The sequence below is a fragment of the Gossypium arboreum genome, chromosome 5, assembly GCF_025698485.1.
Source record: "Gossypium arboreum isolate Shixiya-1 chromosome 5, ASM2569848v2, whole genome shotgun sequence".
In the NCBI taxonomy this organism is placed as follows: domain Eukaryota; kingdom Viridiplantae; phylum Streptophyta; class Magnoliopsida; order Malvales; family Malvaceae; genus Gossypium; species Gossypium arboreum.
In genome coordinates this window covers 57,219,650-57,238,877 of record NC_069074.1, presented here as the reverse complement: position 1 = coordinate 57,238,877, position 19,228 = coordinate 57,219,650, and the positions used below count along the sequence as shown (strand labels likewise).

Below are 19,228 nucleotides of genomic sequence, written 5' to 3'. Positions count from 1 at the left end.
CGATAAGAATTTTATCAAAACTGTATGATTTTAAGTTAAAAAGGGTATGCAAAAATGCATAAATTTCCATGTTTCCAAATACCTACCATTATCATTCATAGAGTCCCCAAAAACCCTATTTTTGCCTTCTCTTTTTCCTTCCATCATTACCTTGCCTCCCAAGCATCCTTGTGTAGCTAAATTTTTACTAAAGTTTACCCTAATCTACTACTATATAAACCCCTCTATACCATCATATTCCTCCCTCCATTCAAAGCAATTAGCTTAAAACCCTAGCTAACCCGTTTCTTTCTTCTTGTTGGTAGCCTCAAATCTCGAAGAATATCTCCAAACTCTCTTTTCTTATTGCAAAACCCTCATATTATTGCCGCAATCTTCTTGTCGGAGCAACACCTTTGTCACCGTACTCTCGAAGCTATTGAACTTTTGTCTCTACTACAATTCCAACACCACCGCAACCTTCAACCACCACACATTTCCAATTTCTTTTCATTTTGCTAAAACTCTACCTATCTTTCAAGAAAAATATCATGTCTCACAAAAGAACTAGATCTTCTAAGGCTTCTTCTATGAATCCAATTGTGATTCAAGATGAGGAAGTAAAGGAAAGATTTGATTCTATCTTGAAGAATCAACCCATGATGCCGAAAAAAGGTTTCACTTTGGAGAGCAATGACAAGATGGTCATGCCATTGTCACTTTGAAAGAAAATTAATGCTTTAAATTGAGAGCAATTTTGTGATGCACGATCAATTCCAAATGAAGATTTAGTGCGAGAGTCTATACCAACTTGACCACGCCAAACAGTAATGAAGTTCTTGTTCATATGAAGAAGGTACCGCTTATTTCTAAATCCATTAATGACTTGTTTAACTTACCTGATGTTGAAGAAGATGAGTACTCTGTCATGATGACAAATATCAATTTAGATTTTCTTCAAGAAGTTCTTAATATGGTTACAAATTCAGGACCCTAATGGATTAGAAGAAAGTTTGGTAGTCATTCTTGCTAAAGGGAATATTTAAATCCAGTGGCTAAGGTATGGTTCTACTTTATTCGATATAGCTTCATGCCTATCTCACATAGTTCCACCATCTTGATGGAAGGAATGCTTTTGTTGTATGTGATTATGACAGAAAGGTTTATCAATGTTGGGAGAATTATTCACAAGGTGATTCAAGACTATGCAAGGAAGAAGGTAGGAAGTGCCTAATTTCTATCATCATCTACTTCACTTTGCTTGAGGGCTCAAGTAGGATCAAAAGAAAACTTGAAGGGCCAATGTGTTCAAGGTTGCATAACAAGGCATGATCTTGAGAGGTTAGTGAAGAATGTTAGACTATTGAACCAAGTAGAGCCAAATGAACCGAATGAACCAGAATCTGATGAGTCATCAACTAAGTCTGAACAGGAAATTTGACTCAAAAAATGCCATAGAAGAAGGAGAAATTGAAGAGGAACCAAACAACCTTGAGTCGAGGGTGGACCCAAATGCTGTTGAACCAGTAGAGCCAAGTTTTAATGTAAAATCTCGAATTAGGGCCTAGTCAGAATAGTGGTTTTGGCACCACAAATCCGACATTAAAATAATTATTTCATGATCATTATGGCATATAGGATATGAAAATGAGCATGTGTTAAAGTTTCATGAAGAAATTCTATGTGTAAGGTGTCTAATTGGAAATTAGGGACCAAATTGAATAAATTACAAAACTTGGGTTCTAGAAGCAATTTATATGAAATTGCATTGGAATGTTAATTAAAGGTCTTTAAAGAGTAATTTTCCCAATTTCTAAGTTTTTGGACAAAAATGGGCATGCATTGAAAATTTTAGAAGTTTAGTAAGGAAAGACATTTTGGTCATTTTGGTAATAAACTAAATAAAAAGGGAAAAATCAAGCTAAAATCAGCTCATTTTCTTCTCCATGATACCAAAATTCTAAGGGTCTCCATAGCTAGGATTTTCAACATTTTCAAGCTCAATAGTAAGTGCTCCCTAGACCCGTTTTTAATGTTCTTCGTGTTTTTGAGATCCTCGTAACATGCTCTCTCTATTTCTACCCATATTTCAAGTTAGGGTTCATGCTCAAAAGTTTACCCATGCATGAGAATTTAAAGGATGGTAAACAATTTTTTCTAAGTGGTTATTCATGGAAATGACTTAAAGGAATTGTAAAAGTTGTGGAAATAGGTAGGAAAATATAGAATGAAGGGAAAACATTGGCTACTATGAGTGTGAATAACATTTGGCTAGGCTTGGGTAGCCCAGGAATTACATACATTTCATTATACGAGCCTTAGGACTAAATTATAAATATTGTGAAAGGTTAAGGGCAAAATGGTCATTTTGCTCGGGAGTGAGTTTTAGGCCTAAAATGAATAATGTAATGTATTAATAATCTAATTTTATTGATATAGACCCCGAGGAACCAATTCTAGAGGTTAACCGTAGAAAACGAAAGGTTTCGGAATAATCGAGACACGAAACTGAAATAATTACCAGGTAAGTTCATATAACCTAAAGTAAACTCTTAATTTACTTAAACATGCATGTTCTTGAGTGTATGAAAATTTAAATATTCATTGCATGATAATTCATGAAATGTGCTTGTATAAAGGAAAGATGATAAATGTCCCGGTTGAAATAGAAAAAGGAAATCTGATGGGCAAATTATAGCTTACATAACATGAGATCTTGCATGTGTTGCAGAAAAGGATTTAGCTCGGACAGGTAATCTGATGATCTCAAAATAGAAAGTATCTAGCCCAGACGGGTGTTCCTTAAGTGATCGAGCCTCCCGAAGAATATAGGTACATTAACGATTTAGCCCCGGGCAATCCAATGATCTCAAAATAGAAAGGATCTAGCCCGGACGGTTGTTCCTTGAGTGATCGAGCCTTGATAAACTGTAATTTATACATATTTTTACCTCATGCCTAATGCATTTATGGATGGCTTCTCCTTAGATTTGGTGAATTCGATGCTCCTAATCCTTTACTTTCATGTTTTATACTTTGGAGAGCATAGGAGAGTAAAAAGAGCGAGAAACAGGCCAAAAACGGAGAAAATGGACCCATATGGGAAAACAACATGGCCTAGACTTCCTCACATGGGCGTGTCACACGGCCGTGTCAATTTGGCAGGATCAAAGAACGAATTACACGGGTGGATCACATACCCGTGCCCATTTAACAGCCTTGACCATGGCATTCAGTAAACGCACACGGGCGTGTCCCTGCTAAACCCAAGTTTAGTCCAATTTGGAAAAGGCCAATTTTGAGGGCTCTTAGGCATTCCAAAGCCTATTTAAACACTTGAGGAGGCACTTAGGAAAGGGGATGAGAGTGGGAAGAAAGGAATTACTCAAGGAAAGCCGATTGATCCATCTCAAGAGCCGGATTCATCATCAAGACTGGAGATCTCCCTTCAAGTTCTTTCAGGGGTTTTGGGTTTTCTTATGTTTTGTTATCTTTATGCTTTTGAGATGTTTTCTTTCATAAGTATGAACTAAAATCCTAAATACCTAAGGGGAATGAAACCTAAGAGAGATCTTGTTATTATTATCTGAATTGTATGATAAATATTTGACTTGTTCTTAATTATGTGTTCTTAATTCTTGTTTTGGTATTCCAGGATATTGATTCAAGTTAAGCTCTTATTCAGAGGAGGAATAGACCCTATCTAAGAGTAAATTTGTCATAATTAAGAGGAGTTGATTGCGCGCCTAGAGATAGGGTGACAAGATTTTGCCAGATTAGGGTGAAACCTAATAAGGGAATCCATAGATACAGTTAATGCAATTCTAGGGTATTAATTAGAAAGAGATTTCAATTATTCAAGCTAGGGTTAGGCGTTATTAGTCTCGAGAGAGATACTAATATAACTTAGGGATTTCTACAGATCAATTCAGATGAATAAATCGTCTGATTTAGAGTCAAATAACAAGTGAAGTCTAGGTGGATTTGTCCTTAGGTATTATCTCAATCAATTGATTTTTCCCAAAAGTATTTTCCTAAGTTTTTCTTTCTGTGCATTCTTAGTTAGTAATTAGTTTAGACAACCAAACCTCTTAAATTTTAGGCTAGATAATAAAAATGAAGTAAATACTAGTACTCATAGTTCCTTTAGGTTCGACAATCCGGTCTTGCTGAACTATACTACTGTTCGATAGGTACACTTGCCTTAATCGTGATAATAAGTTAGTCTCAAGAACATTTCATTTATAAATCTTTAAAACCTGTTACAAATATTACGCATCAAGTTTTTAGTGCCATTGCTGGGGAACTAGGATATTAGGAAAGCTCGATTTTTATTACTTTAGCCACTTTACTTTTATTACAATTTAAATTTTTATTTTTTTTCCAATTTTTCTATTATTTCCTTCTGACAGGTTTTTCTAGTTTATGACTAGAAGAAACCTGTCTGGACCACTACTTTTGACGATGAGATCGACTGAACAGTTCACAGAAATCGAAGAGAAATAAGGCGAAGCCTAAGATACACAGAGGATGAGTAAGAGGACAATACTTCAACCACAACTGAAGAGATGGCTGAAAACCAAGAAAATCCGTTACCTCCTGTGATTGCTGTTAATCAGAATCCTGCTCCGCGCACTATGTATGATTATGCTCAACTTTCTTTAACAAGAACTGAATCGAGCATAGTTAGACCAGCTGTAGTCACAAATACTTTTGAACTGAAACCTAACACAATTCAAATGATACAACAGTTTGTTCAGTTTGATGGTTTGCAGGACGAGGATCCCAACGCTCACTTGGCAAACTTTTTGGAACTATGTGATACATTTAAAATTAATGGCATTTCTGATGACGCCATTCGTCTTCGGTTATTCCCTTTTTCATTGAGAAACAAAGCTAAACAGTGGTTGAATTCGTTGCCACGGGGGTCGATCACTACTTGGGAACAAATGACCGAAAAGTTTTTATTAAAATTTTTTCCCTCACTAAAATGACTAAATTATGTAATGTTATTTCTTGCTTTGTGCAGATGGATTTAGAAACACTCTGCGATGCATGGGAGAGATACAAGGACCTCTTGAGAAGATGCCCTCACCATGGGTTATCGCTTTGGCTACAGGTTTAAACCTTTCATAATGGCCTGAATCCTTCGATTCGACAAATGGTTGACGTAGCTGCTAGCAGAACCATCAATAATAAGACATCTGAAGATGTCTATGAATTTATAGAGGAGATGTCACTGAATAAATATCAGTGGCAAGTCATGAGGACAAAGCCAATGAAAACAGCCGGCATTTATAACGTCGATATGTTCAACATGCTCTCTAATCAGGTAGAACTCTTGAATAAGAAAATTTACGGTTTCCTTAGTTCTTCACAGTAATGCAATGCGAAGCAAGTGGAGGCAGATCAAGCAGTTCAGCCCACCTTATGGCCACAACATGGAGAACGAATAGTTAAATTACATGGGTAACAATCCTCGATCTCAAAACAATCCCTATAGCAATACTTACAATGCAGGTTGGAGGAACCACCCTAATTTTTCATGGGGAGGCTAAGGGAATCAAAGACCACCACCTCTAGGCTTCCAACAACCACCCTACTAATAAGAGAAAAAGTCGAACCTTGAGGAGATGCTAATAAAATTCATCTCAGTGTCAGAAAGTTGTTTTTAGAATATCGAGACAGCACTTAAAAATCAACAAGCATCAATCCAGGGGCTCGAAACTCAGATTGGATAGCTCGCCAAGTTGATTTCCGAACGACCACAAGATAGCCTGCCAAGCAACACTGAATCTAACCTAAGGGAGCAACTCAACGCGATTGCCATTCAAGATGAGGAAGGGCTAGTTGCAGAACCAAGGCCAGAAATGGGGGTATGCATAGGTAAGAATGAGGTCGGCCACAATGAGCCAAAGCCGGTGATTACAGAATATAAACCTCACGTGCCATACTCCAATGCGACAAGGAAAGACCGCTTAGACGAACAATTTGGTAAATTCCTTAAAATTCTAAAGAAACAACATATTAACTTACCATTTATTGAAGCCCTTTCGCAGATGCCAAACGCAGTCAAGTTTTTAAAGGAGTTTCTAGAAAATAAACGGAAGTTAGATGAAGCATCGCATTGGAGCTGAATGCGGTCTGCTCAGCCATTTTATAGAATAAGCTACCTAACAAACTAAAAGATCCAGGGAGTTTTACAATTCCTTATTTAATTGGTAGTTTAGATTTTAATAATGCGCTGGCTGATTTAGAGGTTAGTATCAATGTTATGCCTTACAAATTATTTAAGCAACTAGGTCTAGGGAAACCTAAACAAACTAGGATGAGCATTCAATTAGCAGATAAAACTATCAGATTTTCTAGGGGTATTATTGAAGATGTACTCGTTAAAATCGACAAATTTATATTCCCAGTTGATTTTGTTGTTCTAGACATAGAGGAGGATAGCAATGTCTCCTTAATTTTAAGAAGGCCCTTTTTAGCAACTGCCAGAACAATTATTGCGTTGGCACAGGTGAACTCACAGTTCATGTGGGAGACGAAACAATCACCCTTCAAGCCCGTAATTCAAATAACACATTAAAAATCAAAGGTGGCTGTACAAATCATTTGGCTAAAACTAACCATATAGTGCAACCTTCTTTACAGAAAATAGGTTTGAAGAACATACATAAGCCAAGCAACAATAAAGAACCTATCCATGAAGAACGAAGGTTGCAAATAGAAGAGCTAGATGAATGGTGGACACATAAACCGAGAAAACATGATAAACCAAAACCACGCCATGAGGAGCTTAATTCATACAAAAATCAACTTAAAGTTGGAGACAAAGTACTACTCGATGCAACAGATCCTCGAATCGCCACTTTTGAACCAAAGAAGAAACCCCTCTTACGGTAATTAGTTATTTTCCATAAGGTACGATCGAGGTAAACCACTCTAAAATTTGGCACGTTCAAGGTAAATGGTACTCGTCCTAAACCTTATGTTGATAAAATTGATAGTAGGGATGAGGAGTGTAAACTCCTCGATTCACCATGATCACGCACTAGAGAAGTAAGTCAAGATTAGACTACAAATAAGCACTTCTTAGGAGGCAACCCGAGCACTAACAGTATTAATTTCTTTAAATTTGAGTTTTTAACATCTAACGTACTAACTGAATCATGATACACAGACTCTCTAAATACCACATGGCCAGGCACACAGGTGTGCCTTAGGCTGTGCAAAAACAAGGCAAAATTTTTCCAACACGGGAAGTGATAAAGTTGCCACGGCCGTGCGACATGGCCGTGGGTGAACCTGCCAAAACAACGTGGGCGTTCGACATGCCCGTGCCTCAAAACCGTGGGTGAACTTGTCAAACTAGCATAGGCGTGCAACACGCCCGTGCCCATCATCCGTGGGTAAACCTGTCAAGTTAACACAAGTGTGGACCTATGTACACGGGCATGGGAGAAGCGAACAAAGCAAGACATGGCCTTGTGCACTCACATACCCGAGCAACATGGGCGTGGTCCGACTGTCAGTCGTGCCCAAATTCAAAATTCGCAAAACACACTGACAAAAATTAAGGCACACGGGTGTGTCCCATGTTCGTGTTCCCCAAAATCTATAAAAACCCCTTATTATTCACCATCTCCCTCTCCAAAAATCCTTAACCCTAGTCGTTGCAACTCCACACGCCCTACCCCCCACGCCCGTGCACCGCCTACAACATCGATTTCGACGCCCCAAGTTCCTTCTTTTTGCGTACAATGTCATCATCACTTGGTAAGAAGACTGATGTTCTTGACTCAAAGAAGTGGAAATGAGCAGCGTCATCCTGAGGTCCCATCTCAAAAAATCGACACCCCTTCCTCCAGTTTCCACCAGGAAATCAGGAGAAACTTTTTTAGATACTTTGGGCTCGACCTTTAGGTGTGGGTCGCTGCATTGACTGGACCATGCTTGAACAAGTTCAGTTGGCCGACGATGTCTGAGCCCTCCTGACAATCGATCCATGGGAACTCTTCTTTGCGATCATCGAGCCGACGTACCTTGAGCTTACACTTGAACTTTGCTCAACCTTTCATGTTTAAGATTTCATGACCAACTTTGATGACCCTGAAACGGTCCAGTTTTGTCTCGGCGGTTTAGTTCGCCAGTTAAGTGTGCCTGAGTTCGGTATCACTTTGGGTCTTTATACGGAGGAGTTCATGGAAGACAATGAGCTCAACACCCTCCATCGCCACATCCACTACTCCCCTTCAAAGTGTTGGGATGCTTTGGTCCCCAGCTCAGCCTTATACGATCCCAGCCTCTCCAAGGCATCGGCTCTCTCTTCCTCCTTGAGGTACCTACACACCATCTTGGCACACACTTTGACAGGTCGGTGAGAGAGCACCGGCGTCGTCAACACTCGCGACGCCTACTTTCTATAGAGTATGGTGAATGGGCACATCTTTGACCTCGCCTACTTCATTGTCCTTGCTATTCACCACCATATGGAGCGGTATCGGAGGGGGTCATCTCTATTGGCCCCTACGTAACTCAGTTGGCTCGACATGTCAGGCTCCTCAATACAGTGGCCTAATCATCTTCCCTCACTCTCATTAGCCAGATGTCTCCACAGGGCATCTCAAGCATGTTACATATGAGGATGATCGAGAAGGGCCAAGGAACCCACCCTCCTCAGTACCGCGTTGCCCAGTCCACCGAGGAGGAAGACCCCGAGGACATTACTGATGATGTCCCTCCACGTCACGAGGACCCACTATCTCAGCACCACCTCCTCATCATCCAGCTCATGTGGCGGCTTCATACACTGACATCTCTAAGCTCCTTACTCGATTCAAGCAACAATGTTTTCTCGGCGCTTTGATAACATTGATGCTACTCTACAATAGATTTGTCAGTACTTCCACATCTCATCGCCACCCCCACCTCACGAACCATCTAGCGATGAAGATGTTTAAAACTTTTATTTATTATGTTCCTTTTATTTTCATTTAAGACTACTTTTTATTTTTCTTTCACCTTATTTTTATTAGGTTTTATAATTATTATTTTACAAGTTTTAATTTCGGCTAATTCATTATGAGTACTTATTCTTCCTTATATAATTCATAAAAGAGTTCCTGATTCTATCATAGTTATAAAGAGCTTCAAAGCTCACTATTACTCAGGAACTTGAAACTCCACTAAGAAAGGTTCTCCACGACTTCCATGCCCTGGTCGACCACGACCATAGTCAACTTGAGATATAATATTCTTTTGGTGCAGTATTTGTGGAACCCAACCTCTACCACCACCGGAGTATCCTCCTTCACCCTTATCATTGCTTTGGTCGATTTTCTCTATAACCCCAATTCAAGGAGTTCATTCATCATTCAAGAAGTTTCACTTCTCTCTCTATCTTATGATTATCAATCTATCTTTTTCAATATATTTATCTTTGTACATTGAGGGCAATGTACATCTTAAGTGGGGGGTCTTTCATATCGTCATTAGAAATCCCTGAATTGTGTCTTATTCTCATATGATCTTCTCATGCGATGATTAGAATGAATTTTGATTAATTTATGATTTTTATTGATATGTCTTGAATTAAAACTTAGGTATTCATGCACTAATTGTTTAAACTTTAAGATATTAAAGAATCAAGCATGATAAGTTGACTTTTGAATTTAAAATTTTATAGGTTGTTTCTCCCAAGTTTAGGTATTATCTTGAGTTGAAATTCACAGGTTTAAACATCAAAAAGCCGTAATTTTTGTGAGATTTTGAGCCTTTAGAGCACCTACTATTTCTTTCATGCTCACCGTTATTGTTGCTTTGAGTGCTTCAGTATTGAATTATTATTCTAGAACTTGCTTGACTATACATGTCAAGACCACACCATTTGATTTGATATGTCAAAATGATAAAGGCACTTAGGTTTAACCCACTCACTCCACAAAAGCCTACCTTCATAATTAACCCTTAGCAAACCCTTTTGAGCCTAACAAGCCATTAATTGATTTACCCTCAATATTAACCCATAAACCATTATTGTTGAAACCCCGTAATTTGATCCCTATTTTTGTCGAGATTTGATTTGAACTAATTGCTTAGCTATGCTTTGCTCTTCCATGTATTTGATTTGTTCTTAAAAAAAAAAATCATACCTACATATTAGTAGTAATTCGGTATTGTTGAGCCGTTGTATCTAAATTCCATCTTCTGAGAAGAAGCTCACTTGTACTCAATTGATGTTTAATTACTTTTCTAGTTAGGAAATTTTCCAATTTAATCTCGTTTCTAACCCTTTCTTTCAGCTTGTGACCACACCCCCTAACCAAAGCCACGTTACAACCCTTTAAAGACCTTTTGATTGATGTTTATTTCAATATATAGTGGTGGAGATTTGATTTTCATGCAAGCCTATGGTAATGACTTTTCATTATTGACTATTGAGTGCTTCATGTATTGTCCTTAAACACCTTGAGTGATATGAGTGAATCTTTAGTGAGGATGTGAAACTATGTGATATTTTGAGTCGAAGGTAATTACTTAGATGAGGGGAGACACTTATGCTTTCATGATAAAATACTCAACTTGGAATGTTTTGGAACTTTGATGTTCTTTCAGTCAAATTCTCAATGTATGATTACTGATGGGTTATTTTGAGATATTATTAATAGGAATTATAAGTGAAGAGGAATTTATTTTGATTGTGAGTTGAGGGTTTTGCTTGAGGACAAGCAAATGCTTAAGTGTGAGGGTATTTGATAAACCGTAATTTATACATATTTTTACCCTATGCCTAACGCATTTATCGATGGTTTCTCCTTAGATTTAGTGAACTCGATGCTCCTAATCCTTTAATTTTAGGTTTTATACTTAGGAGAGCATAGGCGAGTAAAAAGAGTGAGAAACGGGCCGAAAACAGAGAAAATGAACCTACATAGGAAAACAACACAGCCTGGACTTTCTCACACAAGCGTGTCACATGGCCGTGTCAATTTGGTAGGATCGAAGCATGACTTACACGGGTGGATCACACGCCCGTGCCCATTTAACAGCCTTGACAACGGCCTTCAGTAATCACAGACGGGTGTGTCACACGGGCGTGTCCCTGCCGAACACAAGTTTAGTCCAATTTGGAAAAGGCCAATTTTGAGGGCTCTTAGGCATTCCAAAGCCTATTTAAACATTTGAGGAGGCACTTAGGAAGGGGGATGAGAGTAGGAAGCAAGGAATTACTCAAGGAAAGCCGATTGATCCATCTCAAGAGTTAGATTCATCATCAAGACTGGAGATCTCCCTTCAAGTTCCTTCAGGAGTTTTGGGTTTTCTTATTTTTTGTTATCTTTATGCTTTTGATATGTTTTCTTTCATGAGTATGAACTAAACCCCTAAATACCTAAGGGGAATGAAACCTAAGACAGATCTTGTTATTATTATCTGAATTTTATGATAAATATTTGACTTGTTCTTAATTATGTGTTCTTAATTCTTGTTTTGATATTCCAGGATATTGATTCAAGTTAAGCTCTTATTCAGAGGAGGAATAGTCCCTGTCTAAAAGTAAATTTGTCATAATTAAGCCAAGTTGATTTCGCGCCTAGAGATAGGGTGACAAGATTTTGCCAGATTAGGGTGAAACCTAATAAGGGAATTTATATATCGAGTTAATGTAATTCTAGGGTGTTGATTAGAAAGAGATTTCAATTATTCAACCTAGGGTTAGACATTATTAGTCTCAAGAGATATAATAATATAACTTAGGGATTTATACGGATCAAGTCAAATGAATAAATCGTCTGATTCAGAGTCAAATAACAAGTGAAGTCTAGGTGGATTTGCCCTTATGTATTGTCTCAATCAATCGAATTTTCCCAAAAGTATTTTCCAAAGTTATTCTTTTTGTGCATTTCAAGTTGTGAAAATAGAAAGGATCTAGCCCGAACGGTTGTTCCTTGAGTGGTCGAGCCTCTCGAAGAATATGGGTACATTAAGTATTTAGCCCGGACGGGTAATCTGATTGAAGACTGAATTTAGCCTAGACTGGCAATTCAGATCTGAGCTTTTGAGAGCAATTGATGTAGAAAAGAGATTTAGCCTGGATTGGTAATCCCGACATTGCTCTATGAGTTACTACTACAAGGGATTTAGCTTGGACTGGTAATCCCGCCGTAAGATATAAGCTTCAAGGGAGTGCGTGCTTGAGATGATGACTTGTATGACTTGACGTTAAATGGCTATCCATTGAGATTTCTGAGAAATTCAATGGGATTAACATGCTATAATAAAGAATAGAAATATTGAATTGAGAAGCTCATCTAAGACTAATGACATGATGTATTGTTATGAGACTAACTTGATGATTGAGTGCATATGATAGGGAAAATATTTCATGCTTGTTGGAATTATTGCCTAATATGGTTGTATGCTAATTAACTGGTAAGTTTACTTTCCTGTTAACCGGAATTACTAAGCATATAATTTCTTACCCCCTTCCCTTTTCCCTGTCTTATAGAGCTTGTAGACTCATGAAGATTGGAAGACAGTTGGAAGATCAACACGCTATCGACTGGTCCTACTTTGGTATATAGATACTTCAGTTTTGTTTAATGGCATGTATAGGTTTTTTGGTTATTTTGTTATATGTGTCATTTGGCCAGCCAATGTAAGGGTCTAAATGGTGTACTTATTCTTTTGTATATGGCCATGAGATATGGCTTATATTGATGTAGGTTGTAAACTTACTAATGATGCATGCTTATGTTTAAATATTTCATGAGATATGATGATGAGGTTTATCAAGAATGGATGCTTGAAATGGAACCTAATAATTTGAGAGTCGACATAGCATACTATGGTATATGGTTATAGTATGGCCTAAGTATAAAATGTGCTATGTTAATCCCTAATGCTAAAAGGATAATTTAGCATGTACTAAACTGAAGAGATGAGGTTAACATGCAGTGAGTTATGTCAAGCTTGTTTAAGAGTACAATTAGGCCATGTTATACACCGTTGAAATCTCTAAGTGTGTATGGATGATAGAAGGTGACCAAAGGTTTGGAAAATAGCCCTAAAAAGTCCATATGGGTAGACACACGGACATGTGTCTAGGCTGTGTGTGTGACAGCCCAAAATAGACCCTAGCCGGAATGTGGTTTCGGGACCACTAAACCGAGTCATAAAAATAATTAATTGTTATATTCTATGCTTACTATGTGTGTGCATGCATATGTGGAAATTTCATTCTCTAATTTTACCCATTTGTATGAGAAAGTATTAAATAGGGATCAAAGTGAAACATGGTGAAATATGATAGGCTAATTTTAAGTGGCTTGTTAGTACATGTTAACAAAAGGTGGAGTTGCATGTCAAATAATCCCTTCCTAAGGAGGAGTGGCCGCCATGACAAGGTTATGGGCAAGGGAACATGTTCCCAACATGTTTTACTAATGGATGATGTTAGAAATAATAAACAACTAAGCATGGGTGAGAAAAGAAAAAAAAATGTGTGTGAGAGAGTAGCATTCCCCCATTGCCGTGCAACCAAGAAGAGAAAACAAAAAAATTTGTTCATGCTTGCTCTCTCTTTTGGCGAAAATACTAAGAGGAAGAAGGGATTTTGCTTCATTTCCTTTGTTTAGAAGAGATCTAGAAGGAGATTTGGCTAAGTTTGCATCAAGATTAAGGTATGTATGAGGTTGTGTTGGGAGTTTCATGCATGGTTTGGTTGCTAATTTGATGTGCATGTTAGCCATGGCTCAAATCCTTGTTATGCCATGGAAATGGTATTTGGCCAAAGTTGTTATGGTGATAAAGCCATTGCATGCTAAGTGTGAAGCTTGATGATGATGCATGCAATGATGGATTGTCTACTCTTGAGTAAGATTTTGAGTTTTCTTTTTGTGTTTAACCATGATTGAAGTTGAATGGAGCATGATTGTCATATTCGGCCATGATGCATTCATGAGCATGGTCATGCTTCTTGCATGTTAGTTAAAATTTGTATTTTGGATGGCTATGGACACCTTGAAATTGGCCATGCTCATATTGTATATATATGTTTGCACATGATGTTTTGGCTATGAAGTAAGTGATGAATATATTGGTTTAAAGAAGAAGATGTGGAAGAATGCTTGTGAAATTGCAAGCACAATTCGGCCTAGCACACATATAAGTGCTTGATGCTATATTATAAGTTTTGGGCCACAATGTGCAAAGCATTAACTAGTAAAATGCATGCTGTTTTTGTGAGGTATTAAGTGCAAAATTGACCTCAACTTGTACATGAATATTCGGCCTTGGGTAGCCTATTGAAGGCCTTAGCTTTTCCTTGATGCTCAAATAAATTGTATTGAATTGCTTGATGTAGTATAAAATGTGCATGACCATTGTGTATTCAAGCTAAAGAGTGGCCATATGACCATTTAAACTCCTTGTCATATTCGCCATAAGCAAGCACAATGAGGTTTTAATAAATTGAATTTGTTTGAATTAGCTCAAGAGCTAAGAGGGCCACAATTGGACAAGGGAAGGAAAAGGTGATCGAATAGCCGAAAAAGCCGTTCGACAACATCCGAGGTAAGTCCTCAAGAAGTGACCCTACTTGAATTATGTGAAATAAAGTATGGATGTGTATTGATTATTGATTATGTATGTATGAGCATTTGAATTCTACCCGCTAATTCCGAAGGCGAATATGCTTGTGATTATATTTATGTTTGAGCCTTAGTAACGAAAATGAAATATGTATGTCCAATGATTATTGATGTATGTGTACATGAGAAATTGAATGATATCCGGCTAAGCCCCAAGACAATTATGCTGGAAATTATATCCGGGTTAAGACCAAGGCATTCGTCTGAGTTATTCTATCCGGCTAAGACCAAGGTATTTGTGCATGTGATTATATCCGGTTATATTCAAAGAATCTTGGGCGGAGGTGAGTGTTGGTTGCTGTAATGAATTCAATTAGTACACTCGAAAAGCCCAAAGGATAAGGTACGTTATATGTGCATTGGAAAGTCGACATGTTTGAGCAACATTCGCTCAATCGACTAATGAATTTCAGTTATTGAATTGATTGATACTTTGTGAAAGTATATAATGATGAAGTGTGAAGTAAGAATGTGTATTAATGAAATGATGCATTTGGCTATGTGAATGTATTGCTGTAATTAGAGCTGATTATATTCCTTGAGACTTACTAAGCATAAAAAATGCTTACCCGTTACTTTGGCTCTCTGTTTTATAGATTTCGCTCGATAGCAATCGGATTCGGGATCAATAAAGTCGAAGTCATCCACACTATCCACGCCTCTATTTTGGTATAAATTTTGGTTGAACTTTGAAATGGCATGTATAGGACTACCCTTGTTGGTTGAATATGTTGTGATGTATATATGTACGGCCATGCGAAAATGGCTCGTAAAAGTGAAGTATCGACTTAGACTAATTGTGGTTTGTATGTATATATTTGGTGTCATGATGTGGCTATGGCTTGGAAATGGGAATGTTGGTCATATGATCAGCCATTGGCATGGTTAAAATGATCATATATGAACCTATGTATGGCAAGACTAGTTGGTTCATGGAGACTACCAAATAGGTAAGACCTACCTTAAAAACAGATGCTGCCAGCTGCAGTGACGTGAATGTGAAAAATCACCAAAATTCGTAGGAATGGAATTAAATAGTGAATAAGCTATGTAAATGAACCTTGATGAGTCTATTTTCACATGGAAGAAACGAAATGGTCATAGGAGTTACATGTTAAGAGATATTAAAGCTAGTGTGAGACAGGGCCAGAACGGTTTCTGGGTTCCCTGTCGCAACTTTAAAAATTTACTATAAATTATCCAAAAATAATTAGGAGGAATACCTTATATGTAAAGATTCCATTTTGAGTCTAGTTTCATTATAAACAAACGGCACCAGCATTAAAGCCCTGTACAGATAGATATTCAAGTTATACCGCGTGAAGGTCAGAGCAGTCGATCCCTGTAACATGGGTGACTTTAACTAATAAACTGTACCAATTGGCCTGACCAAAAATTCTAGAAATAAATCCATGGATGGATATATGAGTCTAAATTCAGGGAAAATTTACGAAACCAGTTTCCGAGTTTTGAAACTCGAGATATGATTTTTAAGGCGACAGTGACATAGTTTTCCAGCCTGACTGGAAATGTCAAATGGATGGGCAAAACAAGTGAACTTGGTTTGTTAACCCCTCGTGTCCGACACCGGCGATGGTCTCGGGTTCGGGGTGTTACAATTTCATTGGTATCAGAGCCACGGTTTAGTCGATTCTAGGACTACCGTGATGTGTTTGGGGTCTAGCTATACATGCCATTAAATGATGAATCGATAGTGTGGTGATTTACGACAATTTGACTTTGTGTTTGTTTATAGCAATGGATCCCGATCCCAACCGAAGCGATAGCTGATGATGTGGAGAGTGTGGCGCTTGCTCCGCGCAAGAAGGGACAGCGCCGGACTCTCAACCTATGGCCAGCAATCCTAATGACGAGGCTAGGCAAGCCTTTTATAGTGTGATGAACGAATGGTTTAATCAATACATTCGAACCAACACTACTGTTCCACAACCTCCATTCCCGACAAATGCAACCCCAGACCTACAATACCTTCGGTGGTGACCAAATAAGGTCAAGTAAGCCCCAATCGATAGGATTCAAAACATGGGGCCACTGAATTTAAGGCTACGGATGATGATGATGCCGAAGCGAGCTGAATTTTGGTTAGATAACACTATCCGGTGCTTGATGAGCTATCCTGTACACCGATGAGTGCTTAAAGTGTACCATCTCCTTGCTACGCGAGTCCGCCTACTATTGGTGGAGTACTCGACTTCATGGTGCCTAGAGAGCAAGTGACTTGGGAATTCTTTCAAACCGAGTTCAAAAAAGTATATCGATCGAGATTCATCGACCAAAAGCGGAGGGAATTCCTTGATCTTAAGCAAGGTTCGATGTCGATTCATCGACTCTGAACGAAAATTTGTGAGGCTTAGCCAGATGCAGCGAGAATGTATTTCGTCCGAAGCTATTATGTAAACGCTCGAGGATGGGCTGAATGATGATGTAAGGATGTTTGTTGGCATCCTCGAGATACGAGAGTTCGTAGTACTTGTTGAGCGAGCTTGTAAAGTCAAGAGCTTAGAAAGAAGAAACAAAAAGCGATGTGGGAACTGGAGAATTCGAAAGAGGTCCTGGAAAGTCCATTCAACAAGCATCGAAGAGATTTCAAGATGATGCGAGCGGTCTAGAGGCGTTTGGCTTTTCTAGACGAGGACGCGATCGACCCCGTGACCACACGAGTCACTTCGATCGCCCGATGGTGGAAATGATCGCCGAGAGGGCGGAGTGTCCACATTGTGGCAAATGGCATTCGGGGAGCTGTTGGTTTCGTGATCGCTCTGCTATAAGTGTGGATCGGCCGACCACTTTATGAAGGATTGCCCGAGGATGCTTGAGCAGAATGTGAGTCGAGTGGAAACCCGGTGCTACCATTTGCCGAGGTAGGCCACCTAGAAATATGGGCAATGTCGTTGGCGGTCGAGAGGATCTAGAGATGCTACCATCGGATCTCGAGGCTCGTGCTCTGCTAGGACTTATGCCATCGCGCACGCCGAGGATCTGCCTCTCGGATGTTATTACCGGTACTTTCACTCTTTTCAATACAAATGTGATTGCTTTGATTGACCCCGGTTCTACTCATTCATATATATGTGAAACCTTAGCATCCAAAGAAGACTTTGCCCATTGAGTCTCTCGAGTTTGTAATTCGGTGTCAAACCCTTGGGTCATTACGTGCTTGTCAACAAAGTGTGCAAGAAAAGTCCCTAGTGTTCCGAGGTTCTTGTTTTCCCGGACTTGATGCTTTTGCCGTTTGATGAGTTCGACGTTATTCTTGGTTTGGATTGGTTGACCATGCACGATGCGGTTGTAAATTGCAAGAGCAAGACTATCGATTTGAGGTGCGCGAATAATGAAATAATTCGGGTTGAGTCTACGGACTTAAAGGGGTTGCCACCGTAATATCGCCGATGTTGGCCCGAAATATGTAAGAAAAGGGTGCGGCGTACCTTGCGTCGTGCTTTCGATGACAAGGAATCGAAAAAGAAACCCGAATCTGTGCGTGTGGTTTGTGAATACCGGATGTTTTCCCGAAGAATTGTCGGGTTTACCACTGTTCGGGAAATAGAATTTGGCATCGAATTGGTACCGGTACCACTCCAATTTCGATAGCTCAGATCGTATGGCACCAACGGAATTAAAGGAGTTGAAAGCTCGGTTGCAAGAATTGGTGGATAGAGGTTTTGCTCGCCGAGTTTTTCGCCTTGGGTGCGCCAAGATTGTTCGTGAAGAAGAAGGATGGAACCATGCGGTACGTGCATCGACTATCGTCGACTTAATAAAGCGACGATAAAGAACAAATATCCGTTGCCACGTATTGATGACTTGTTCGATCAACTCAAGGGAGCCTCGGTGTTCTCGAAAATAGATTTGAGATCGGGCTATTATCAATTGCGAATCCGAGATTCGGGCGTACCCAAGACGCCTTGAGCGAGATATGGTCACTATGAGTTCCTAGTGATGCCGTTTGGGCTCACTAATGCCCTACGGTATTTATGGATTTAATGAATCGGATCTTTAGACCATATTTGGATCGATTCGTAGTCGTGTTCATTGATGACATTTTGGTCTATTCAAGAAATGAGACCGAACATCTTGAACACCTGCAGTTAGTGCTTGCAAATTTTACGGGATAAGCAATTATATGCTAAGTTCAAGCAAGTGTGAGTTACGGTTAAGAGAGGTTAGCTTCTTGGGTCATGTGGTATCTCGCATCGGGTATTCAAGTCGACCAATAAAATTTCAGCCATACTTAATTGGAAGCCTCCAGAAATATTATCGAGGTTCGAGCTTTTTGGGGCTTGTCGGTTATTACCGAGCGATTTGTAAAAGGCTTCTCAACGATAGCCACGCCGATGACGGCTTACTCCAAAAGGATGTTAAGTTCGAATGGACGAGAAATGCCAAAAAGTTTCGATCAACGAAAACTTATTTGACCAAGCCCCAATTCTAGTGCAACCCGAGTCCCAAGGGAGTTTGTCATCTATAGTGACGCCTCTCTACTTGGGTTAGGTTATGTATTAATGCAAGAAGGTCGAGTTGTGGCCTGTCGTCGAGGCAATTAAAGCCACATGAGAAAAATTATCCGACTCATGATC

At 39.1% G+C, this 19,228-nt stretch overlaps 1 non-coding gene across 1 annotated transcript; it reads right to left on the bottom strand.

The window, feature by feature from the left end:
* Window positions 1-4,975: 4,975 nt before the first annotated feature.
* Window positions 4,976-5,082, bottom strand: LOC128293414 (small nucleolar RNA R71). The gene has a single exon (XR_008283596.1). It is a non-coding gene; the product is annotated as a small nucleolar RNA R71 (small nucleolar RNA).
* Between the last annotated feature and the right edge of the window lie 14,146 nt (window positions 5,083-19,228).